Source organism: Penaeus vannamei, unplaced genomic scaffold, assembly GCF_042767895.1.
Source record: "Penaeus vannamei isolate JL-2024 unplaced genomic scaffold, ASM4276789v1 unanchor46, whole genome shotgun sequence".
Taxonomy (NCBI): domain Eukaryota; kingdom Metazoa; phylum Arthropoda; class Malacostraca; order Decapoda; family Penaeidae; genus Penaeus; species Penaeus vannamei.
The window spans coordinates 40,001-50,000 of record NW_027213050.1 but is presented as its reverse complement, the minus strand read 5'-3'; positions in this window follow the sequence as shown (position 1 = coordinate 50,000).

The window sequence follows — 10,000 nt, the reverse complement described above, 5'->3', positions numbered from 1 at the left end:
GAAGGAGGAGGGGGAAGAGGAGGGGAGGAAGGGAGTGGGAGGTAGGAAGGGGGAGGTGGGAGTGGGAAGTGGGAGGAATGGGAAGAGAAAGGAAGAGACGGTGGAGGAAGGAGGAGGAGGAAGGAGTGGGGAGTGGGAGGGGGAGGAGGAGGAAGGAGGAAGGGGAGAGAGACGGGGAGGAAAGAGGAGGAGTGGAGGGGAGGTAGGAAGGGGGAGAGGGAGGAAGGAGAGGGGGAGAGACGAGGGGGAGGAAGGAATGGGGAGGGGAGGTAGTGGAAGGGTAAGGATGTGGAGTGAAGGAGTGAGGAGGAAGAGGAGGAGAAGGGAGACACGGGGGTGAACAGGGAGAGAGGGGTCGGAAAAGGACTAGAGAAGTGGAGGCAGGCGGAAGAAGAGGAGGAGGAAGGAGAAAAAGAGGGAGAGAGAGGTCAGAGGAATCTAGAAGGTGGAGGTAGAGGAGCAAGTGGGCTAAGGAAGAGAAGGAAAATAGTGGGAAAAGAGGTCAGGGGTGAGTGGAGAGAGAGAGAGAGAGAGAGAGAGAGAGAGAGAGAGAGAGAGAGAGAGAGAGAGAGAGAGAGAGAGAGAGAGAGAGAGAGAGAGAGAGAGAGAGAGAGATACAGATACAGACAAATGCACAGAGAAAATAAGCAGTCAGAGACAGATGGTAAGATGAGAGAAGAAAGGAAAGAAGAGAGGAGATAAGAAGGAGACAGAATAAGGAAAGAGAGATTGCGAAAGAGAGAAACATATAACAAAGAAAGAGTGTGAGATTTGACGAAGGAAAAATGGTGAATGGCACATGGGAAGAAACCATGTTCTACGAAAGAAGAAAACCATTATTTTCTGAGAGGGAGCGAATATAAGAGAGGAAGAAAGAGAGAGGGGTGAGGGAGAAAGAGGGGATGAGAAAAGGGAAGGAGCTTGTGAAGATGAGGGTGAGAGTGAGGGAGAATAAGAGAGAGCGTTTGTGTGAGAGAGAGAGAGAGAGAAAGAGAGAGAGAGAGAGAGAGAGAGAGAGAGAGAGAGAGAGAGAGAGAGAGAGAGAGAGAGAGAGAGAGAGAGAGAGAGAGAGAGAGAGAGAGAGAGGGAGAGAGAGAGAGAGAGAGAGTGAGAGGAGAAAGATAAAGAAAAAAGAGAAAAAAGATAAAGAAAAAAAGAGAAAAGAGAAAGAGAGAGAGAGAAGTGGGAAAAAGAGAAAAAGAAGGAAAAAAAGGTAAAATAGAATAGGGGGAAAGAGAAAACAAACAAACAAAAAAAGAATAGAATAGGCAAAGAATAACAAAATACACGAAGAAGACCAAATGATAAAGAAACACAAACAACACACACACAGACCAAACACGAAACAAAGAAAAAAAACTAGAAATCGAAAGAAAACACCGAGGAGAAAAGATAGAGAGAGAAAAAAGGAAAAAATAAAAAGAGAAGAGAGAAACACACAAGCCGTCATCAGGTGAAGTGTCGTGGTGAAGTTAAAAGTGAAGTTCTGTGTTGTCAGTCTGTTGCATGGATCTGTTGCTAGGTGGGAGAGGCTTGGTATCGGAGGGCCTGTGAGGTCCCTGTGAGGATAGTGTTGGCAGGGGTGGATAGTGTTGGAGTGGATAGTGTTGGCAAGGGTGGATAGTGTTGGAAGGAGTGGATAGTGTTGGCAGGGATGGATTGTTGGAAGGAGTGGATAGTGTTGGCAGGGATGGATTGTTGGAAGGAGTGGATAGTGTTGGCAGGGATGGATTGTTGGAAGGAGTGGATAGTGTTGGCAGGGATGGATTGTTGGCAGGGGTGGACATTGTTGTCTGGGATGGAAACTGTTGGAAGGAATAGAAATTGTTGGCAAGGATAGATAGTATTGGCAGGGGTGGATAGTGTTAGCAGGGATGGATAGTGTTGGCAGGGATGGATAGTGTCGGCAGGGATGGATAGTGTTGGCAGGGATGGATAGTGTCGGCAGGGATGGATAGTGTTGGAAGGAGTGGATAGTGTTGGCAGGGGTGGATAGTGATGGCAAGGATAGAAATTGTTGGCAGGGATGCAAACTATTGGCAGTCGTGAAAACTATTAGAAATGGAAATAAATGCCGTTGGGGGAAATTGTTGGCATGGATTGACGTTAGTAACAATGTTGAAAATTGTTAGGTAGTAACAACGGTTGTTGGGGAGATATAGAATTGTTGCAGATCGAAATTATCAACCAGCGATTAAAGTAGTCTTTGATAATGATAAGTAATCAAGAAAAGCGGACGGTAGCGATGGAAAATTGTCTTGTAGATAGAAAATTATTGACCGTAATGGAAATAGTTCGATGAGGTTTAGAGATGAAATATTGGTGTAAAAAATGGGCCAAGAAGTGCAGACACTGCAATGGCATTTGCCCCCCCCCCCGTCCCCTTTCTTCCTCCCATTCCTCAACCCCCCCCCCCCCTGCCCCCTCTTTTTCCCCTCCCGCGGTACATGAAATAATGACCATAAATCGGTGGCAAGAACATGAGGTTAAGGCCATGAATTGTTGTCACACCAAGAGGAACGGCCCGGACGTGGTGGCAGGAGGGGAGGGCAGGGGCGAGGGATATATAAGCAGCTGGAGAGAATCGTAAAAGAATGTTGAAAGGAAAACGAAGTCGCCACCGAGGTACTCAGTGGACCTTGGTCGAGATGAGGCCGAGTGTTTACTTGACTTGCCGTAGCGGAAAAGTGCTAGACGTTTGTGCAAGACGTCGTTCTTTGTCTCTGAAATGCGCGGGAAAGAAAGGGTGCAGAGTCGTATAATAAACATTTGAAGGATATTGAAGTACCTTGAGACTGACAGTGTCCAGATAAGGAAAAATAGGGCACAGGACGATTCGATCTAGCGAGAAAGTGCTAGACATCGTCCTAAAAGGTCACGAGTTACGTGTTTACATATAAAGGCGGGATTGATCTAGCGGAAAATCGCTAAACAGAGTTGCTACTTCCTAGTGCCGATGAAAATAGAATTTCATGTTATGCCACGTTAAATGGCACATGTAGAGTCATGTGAATCGTTTACTTGGAGTCGTAGAGATATTTTTCTTTCGAAAGGACGAATGGAATGACGTACTCACCGATATCTTCTCGTAGGTGAAAGTACTTGGAAACTGTATTACCTGATGAAGCAACAGCGAAAAGGCCTTCGGTATATTCGTGTTTTCTTGTTCTTCCCTTCGTTGCTCCTGTTGTAAAGTATTTGGAGTAATCTTTCTTTACAGAGTCACATACGGAGAAGTGTCCTTTTTGCAGAGAATGATGTATTCGGACGTTTTCCTTTATATAGACTAACATATATTGAGACATCTTTTATAGAATAGTTTATGCTGAAGTACCTTTTTGTACAGAATTGTTTCTATGGATATATCATTTATGTCCGAGTGGCATAACATCTTCAGCATGACAGACATAGCGAGTGGAGACATCTTTTCACAGAAAATGACACACCGAGACATCTTTGCCGACAGAATGACGTATGTGACATATTTTCTGGTCCAGCCTTTGTGAGGACACCTTTTCATACCAAAATAGCTTACGTGCCGACATATCATGCAAGGTAACGTTCTCAAAAGCATCTTTTCGTGCCAAACGCTGTACTTGAAGACAGCTTTTTGAACTAAGACGTAAAGGCAGCTTTTTGTACGAAATAGCGTACTTGAAGACAGCTTTTTGTACCAAACGGTGTACTTGAAGACAGTTTTTTGTACCGTTGCATACTTGAAGACAGCTTTTTGTACCAAACGGTGTACTTGAAGACAGTTTTTTGTACCGTTGCATACTTGAAGACAGCTTTTCGTACGAAATAGCGTACATGAAGACAGCTTTCCGTACCAAGTTACTTTCTGTACCAAATGTAATTGGAGACATCATGGACATCCTTACGCGTGGAATCTTTCCCGTCTCTTTAGGATTGCGTTCTCGCCCCTATCTTTACTTTTTTTCTGGTAGATTTCCCGGCAATTTGTTATTATTAGATCTGGTGTAGTTTCCCCTTCTTTTTCCCCTCCTTTTTTTTTTTTTCCTTCGCGTAGAATGATGAGGGAATGATGAGTCTCTGTCCGCTTGTATGAATCTTGATTTGCTTTTGATGAGGCAACGTTCAGGGGGAGTGAGGAGGGGGAGGGGGGGAGGGAGGGAGTGAGGAGGGGGAGTGGGGGGGGGGGAGGGAGGGAGAGGAGGGGGGAGGGGAGAGGAGGAGGGAGGGAGAGGGAGGAGGGAGGAAGAGGAGGAGGGAGGGAGGAGAGGGAGGAGGGAGGGAGGAGGAGGAGGTTGAAGGGAGGAGGGAGGGAGAGGGGAGGGAGATAGAGAAGAAGGAGGAGATGAAGATAGAGAAAGAGCAGATGGAAGAAGAAGAAGAGGAAGGAAGGAGAGATAGATAAGAGTGAGAGATGAGGGAGGAGGGAGAGCGTGACAAAGAAAGAAAAATGTAACATATGAGAGGGAAGAAAGAAAGAAAAAAAAAACAATAAATACAAAAACAGAAAAAAAGGAAAGAGAGAAAACAAAAAACAAATAATAAACATACATAGCAAAAATTATCCTCCTTTAGAAACGAAGAAAAAAACAAAATCCGAAGATAAACACAAACCGCGCCTCCATTTTCCCCGCGAACAAAATTATTTATTTAACGTCAGCATACCCGGCATGAATTAAATAAAAAATGCCCTTTGATCTCTCAAACTTCATCCCTGGCTACTGTTTACCGTTGAAATATCGCTGCTGACCCGGCGTTTCAGGCTTCCGTTTGATAAGCATTCAAATGATACGTATTTGATACATTATTTAAATGCAAGAGTCGCTGTGATATCGTTGCAGGGCGCGGGCTGTATTTTATTAAGCTGTATTTTTTTTTTTTTTTTTTTTTTTTTTTGGTTATTATTGTTTGTTTATTTGTTGTTGTTGGTGGTGGTGGTGGTGGTTTTGTTATTATTATTGTTGTTATTGTTATTGTTATAATTATTATTATGATGATTATGATTATCATTATTAATATTTTTGTTATTATTATTATTATTATTGTTATTATTATCATCATCATCATTATTATTTTTATTTATTATTATTATCATTATCATTATTATGATCATTAATTATTATTATTATTATTATTATTATTATTATCATTATTATTATCATTATTATTATTTATTACTAATACTGTTATCATCATCATTATTTTGCATTTTTAAGCGTTTTTTGAAATGCTTTATTTGGGGAAGGGAGTGGAGAGGAAATTTGGTTTGCTATATGCATAATTTTTTTTTTTATAAGAGAACAGAGAAAGAGGAAGAAGGAAGATGGCAGCTGGAGACAGAGAAATAGGAAGATGTAAGATGGAGATAGAGGAATAGGAAAACGGAGACCGAGGAAGAAAAAGATGCAAGATGGAGATAGAGAAGGAGACGGAAAGAGTTGATCGGAGATAGCCTGGATGGATGACAGTGTATCTCGTTAGACCCAATCCACGCCATGCAATTGATATGCGGTGAAGTATCGCTTGCTACACGGCCAGCACGCGCGACTTCCAATTCTTACCCCGGCTTATCGGCTCAGGGGCGTTTTATCCCAGGCGGCGGCGATGGTGGTCGTTCGTCTGGGCCTTCTCTCTCTCTCTCTCTCTCTCTCTCTCTCTCTCTCTCTCTCTCTCTCTCTCTCTCTCTCTCTCTCTCTCTCTCTCTCTCTCTCTCTCTCTGCTTCCCCTTCCTTCTTCCCCTCTCCCAAACTGTAACGACTCGTCTGCCGGCTCGGGGGTCGTACGTCGCGCTAAAAGGGGCCGGGGTGGTGGGGTGGTGAGTGGAGGGGAGGAGGGGGGAGGGGGGAGGGGGAGATCAGATTGAAGCACGTTACGTCGGCAGCGAAATACGACAGCTATTTTCGCCGAGGTTCCAGAGGCATCGCTTTTACATCGCGTTTGACTTTTGAGGAGTGGGAGGCGAGAGGGAGGGGGAGGGGGAGAATAGTGGCGTAAGGGAGGGGGCGGGGAAGGAGAGAGGGAGGAAGGGAGGGAAGGAGAGAGGGAGTGAAGGGAGGAGTTAAAAAGATGTCAGAAGAAGTGCTGGAGGGTGTGGAGAGAAAATGGGGAAGATGGGAGGGGATTGGAGAGAGGGAATGGAAGAGCACAGGGAAGGGAAAAAGGAGACGGAAAAGGGAAATATGGAAGGAAGGAGTGAGGAAAAGGGAAAGAGATAGGGAGGAAGAGGAGATAATATAAGAGAATGGTTGAGGAGAGAGAGAGATAAGGGAAAGAGGGAGGGAGGGAGAGAGAAAAAGGGGAGAAAAAATGATAGGGATAGGGAAGTGGAGGAGGAGGAGGGAGACAGAAGGAAAGATAAAAAAAAAAGACACACACAGGGAGAAAGAAAAAGGAAGGAACAGCCCAAAGAAAATCTGAGAAAAGACACGAAAAGAAAAAGAAAGAAAGAAAGAAAGAAAACAAAGATGATAAAAAAGGAGATAAGAATAAAAGGAATAAGAATATGACCAAGAACAACAAAAGGCCAAGAAGTGCAATCACTGTAGCGAGATGAGATTCAGACAAGAGGCAATAAAAGAACAACAAATGTGTGTGTGTGTGTGTGTGTGTGTGTGTGTGTGTGTGTGTGTGTGTGTGTGTGTGTGTGTGTGTGTGTGTGTGTGTGTGTGTGTGTGTGTGTGTGTGTATGCGCGCGTCCGTCTGTGCACGCGTATACATAATCAAAAAAAGGAAAATCACACACAAAAAACAACAGCAATCCTTCACGAAAAAATGCAACTCGGCAAGAAAGAATGTAAGAAAGAAAGAAAAAGAAAAAGAAAAAAAACAGAGTATGGAAAATAGTCCTTGGGAGCGCGAGGCAGCGACCGCCGTGGGGAGCGAGGGCGGAGCGTGGGCGGCCGAGGGGTGGCGACGCCCGTCTCGGAGGTTGGCCACACGCCCGCAGATAAGGGCGGGTCCGGGGTAGGCGCCCTTGCTTTATTCGCCTTATTAGCAAACAGGGAGGTCTGGGCGGGGTGTGTGTGTGTGGGGTGTGTGTGTGTGTGTGTTTCTGTGTGTGTGTGTACGTTTGTTGGTGTTTTGTGTATGGCGTTTAAGTTTTGCTATGCTATGTTTTTTGTTATTATTGTTATTGTTATTATTATTATTATTATTATTATTATTATTATCACTATTATTATTATTATTATTAGTAGTAGTAGTAGTAGTAGTATTTTATTATTATTACTATTATTATTATTATTTTAAATATTATTATTGTTATTATTATTACTATTATCATCATTGTTGTTACAATTGAAAAATAATCATCATCGTCATCATAATCATCATCATTAGCATTATTATTATTGCTGTGATCAACATAATTATTATCGTTATTATCAATTCGTTTCTATAAAAGACATTTTCTCTAACACAGACACTAGAAAAAGAACGAAAACTGTAAAGAGCGAGCGAAACATAAAGGAAAATATGAACACAAAAGAATAGTAAAAAAAAAAAAAAAAAAAAAAAAAAAAAAAAAAAAGTTAAGAAAAAAATAATAAGAAAAGCGTTGCAATGAATTGCAAAAAGAGAGAGGGGGTAACATGAAGAGGGAGGGGGTGAAAGGGGGAGGGGAGGAAAGGAAGAGGGGGAAGGAGGAAGAGGCAGAAAGAGGAAGATAAGGAGGAAGAAGCATGGATGAAGCAGGGAAGTAAAGAATGAAGGAGGAAGAACAGGATGAAGCGGGAAAGAAGAATGAAGGAGAAAGAAGAAGGAAGGCGAAGAAGAGTTAAATAGGAGGGGAAAGCAAAGGAGGAAGAGAAGAAGGAATGCGAAGAAAAATTAGAGAAGGAAGAGGAGAAAGATAAGGAGGGTGAAGAAGCGTTAGAGGAGGAGGAGGAGGAGAAGGAGGAAGAGGAGAAGAAGGAGGAGAAAGGAGAGGAGTAAGAAGAGAGGACAGAAAAAAACGAATAAGATAAAGGATAAGAGAAGAAATAACCCAGATAATGTTATTTCGAAGCAAGTGAACGAACGAGAAAAAGGAAAGTAGAAATGAAGAAAAAACAAACAGCACCAACGAATAACAGGAGAGACGAAGAACTAGTTTCTTGGAAGAAAGAGGAAGAGAGAAACATCAAGAGAAGGAGATAAGTGAGGTATATGGAGTGGAAAATTAGAAAAGGAGGACCAGCTTATGAGAAAAAGAAAGAGAAAAATGTAGGAATAAACTGGTGTATGGGATAAGAGAGAGAGAATTAAGGAGGGAGAGAGAGAGGAAAAGAAGGAGAAGGAGAGGATGAGGGAGATAATAAGAGAAGGAGAGGGAGAAGGAATAGGAGAAGACAAGGGTAAGAGAATAGGAGAAGGAGAGGGAAAGGGAATATAAGAAAGAGAAGGAGAGGGGGAGGTGATAGGAGAAGAAGAAGAAGGAGAGGGAATAGGAGAAGGAGAGGGAGAGGTGATAAGAGAAGAAGAAGAGGGAGAGGGAAAAGGAATAGGAGAAGAAGGAGAGGGAAAGGGGGAGGGAGAGGGAATAGGAGAAGGAGAAGGAGAAGGAAAGGGAGAGGAGGAAAGAAACCAAATACGTGTAACAAAAAAGTCGATAACAGACGCTTAATGATGATTATGATAATATTGGTGAATATGATGTAGATATTTATCTGAATGATGATGATAATAGTAATAAGCATAATGATGATAATAATATCAATAAGTAATAATAAATGATAGTGATAATGGTAATGATGATAAAAATAAGAATAATGATAATGATAATAGTAATAAAGATAGTGATAATAGTAATAATAATAAAAGGATGATAATGATAATACTGATAATTGTAATGTTAATATTGGCAGTGATAATGATAATGAATAGGAAAACATGATGCTAATCATGATAATTTCAACAATGATTGATATAATGAAAAGATCAGTGACCATAAAACGAATCGAAAATCTCACGAAGCAAAAGAGGGATCAAGAAAAATGAAATAAAGCATAAAGACAAAAGAAAAAACAGAAGAATGAGCATTAAGAAGAAAAGAAGAAAACAACAAACGGAGGCTATTGACGTCTGTTATAAAGAACACAAAAGAACATCTTAACTTTGAGGACAGTCGTCTTGAAGGAGGTGGGGGGGGGGGGGGCTTGTGTAAACGGGAGGAGGCTGTGTTGGAGAGTGAAGATGGGGACTGGGAAGTGAAGATTAGAATTGGAGGAGAGATGGTGAGTGTAGTCGGGGATTGGAGGAGATGTGTTGGGGAGTAAAGGTGGGGATTGGAGGAGAGGTGTTGGAGGGTGGCGATGGGGATTGGAGATGTGTTGGAGAGCGAAGTCGGGGATTGGAGGAGAGGGGTGGGAGGTTGAAGGCGGGGATTGGAGGAGGTTGTGTTGGAGAGTAAAGGTGGGGATTGGAGGAGAGGTTGTTTTTGGGAGTAAAGGTGGGGATTGGAGGAGAGGTTGTGTTGGAGAGTAAAGGTGGGGATTGGAGAGAAGATGGAGATTGGAGGAGAGGTGTTGGAGAGGGTCGATTGGGATTGGAGAAGAGGTTGTATTGAAGAATGGAGAAGAGAGGCAGTGTTGGAGAGGGTAAATGGGGATGGAAAAGTGGTTGTTGGAGAGTAAAGATGAGGATTGGATTAAAGGCAGAGATGGAGAATGGAGATGGGGATTGAAGGAGAGGCTGTGTTGGAGAAGGAAGATTGGGCCTGAAGAAAAGGTTGTGTTGGAGAAGGAAATTAGGGCCTGGAGAAGAGGCAGTGCTGGAGAATGGAGATGGGGAGTTGGAGGAGAGGCTGTGTTGGAGAGTCAAGATTGGGGTTGGAGAAGAGGTTGTGTTGGAGAATGGAGATGTGAGATGAAGAAGGGCGGGAGAAAGGAGGGAGTGATAGAAGGACTGAGAGTGAAAGAGGACGTGAAGAAGAAGGGAGATGAAGATGGAAAGGGACAAGGAGGAGGAGAACAAGAGAAACGGGGTAGAAGATAAACGAGAAGAAGGAGAGTGAGAAGAACCGAAAGAAAAGAGAGATAGGAGTGGAAAA